We start from the raw sequence: 1502 nt of genomic DNA, 5'->3' as shown, positions 1-1502 counted from the left end.
GTTTATTTGCATTTTGGCAACCCATTGAGTATAGTTAGAGGGTAAATGAGATATTTCTCTCATTTCACTCCCTCTCCCACTCTCATCTCTCTTTCTCTCTCTAGAAGACAAAGAAGGAGAAGAAGAAGAGAAGGAAAAGAAGGAAAAGAAGAAGAAGAAAGTGAAGACGAAGCTATTGGAGTGAAGCAACTTCATCTTCTTCCTCTCTAGGGCAAGAAAGGAGCAAGCTTAGAGGTAAGCTTTGCCTCTTCTCATGTTAAATTTCAAACTAGGGTTTGGATTAGAGTAAAGATGGTTTTTATAGAACCTTTAGAGTATTTGAAGCTTTTCTTTTGCTTCATTTGAGATCAAGACCATGGGTTTAGTGTTGAAGGTGAAACTTGAAGGAGAGCTTCATCCCCTCTCATGGTAGAATCCAAACTAGGATTTGGAATGAGCTACTTTTGCTTCACAATGAGATCAAACCCTAGGTTTGATATATGTATTGGAGCTAGGGCACCAAATTGGGGCTTTTGCTCAAGGGAATTTCTAAGTGCAATTGACCCTCTAGTAACCTAATTGGGGGTATTTCCGACGCGTTGGTGCGCTCGGAATAGCACTGCGAAAAGTGTATATAAAGTTATGAGCAAAATGGCCTAATTTGGCTTCGTTATTCCGCAGGTAGTGAACCGGGTGTCTAAAAATCCCAAGAAAATCGTCGGAGCACCTTTGAAAGCCTACGAGGTGGGTGGTGCTTCTCAAACTCATTGAACTTCTCTCTATGCCTAATGTGTCATTCATTTGAGCATGTGTATATATATTGTTGCATGCATTTTAGGATAAAGTAATGATGAAAATATAATGATGCATGATTGTGAGTACAATTTGCATAATATGATGAATGAGAACTATGTGAACGTCAAAATACCCTATGTGTATGCATGAGAGAAAAGTGAGCACCCAAAGTGAGCAAAAGAACAGAGTGACACAATGACATAGATCAAGTGGCATTCGATAAAGTTAAAGTGAAATGACACTAGAGATAGCGTGAGGTAAAGAACTAATGTATTGTAAAGAATGATGAAAATGACAATGTTTAAAGTTAAAGTAATGTGGAGAGTAAAGAACGTGAAGTGCTAGAGGTAGCCAAAAGTAAATAATGTAAAGAATATAATTGCTAGAGTTAGCAAGAGTAGTGAATGCTAAAGATCAAGGATTGCTAGAGTGGCAACAAAAAGTGATGAAAGAACACTAGAGCTAGTGTAAAGTCAAGATTGAACTTATAAATCCTTTGAGTTAAGGATATGATCATACTTGCTATGAGTTCCGTGCTCGAGGGCGGTCGCTCCCCCTCGGGCGATGCGCTCCGGAGTTATGCATCACGGGTTGGAGTAAACCCGAAGGACGGTCCTAGCAGGTGAGTTCCTGCGATGATGGACTTAATGTGAATCAAGTCAATGTGGCGATACCCCCGGGTTAGCCTTGAGATTAAAGAACAAAGAGCAAAAAACAAAGTGCAAAGA

The sequence above is a fragment of the Ananas comosus genome, unplaced genomic scaffold, assembly GCF_001540865.1.
Source record: "Ananas comosus cultivar F153 unplaced genomic scaffold, ASM154086v1, whole genome shotgun sequence".
Classification (NCBI taxonomy): domain Eukaryota; kingdom Viridiplantae; phylum Streptophyta; class Magnoliopsida; order Poales; family Bromeliaceae; genus Ananas; species Ananas comosus.
The sequence above is the reverse complement of the archived record's forward strand: the minus strand, read 5'-3'. Positions refer to the sequence as shown.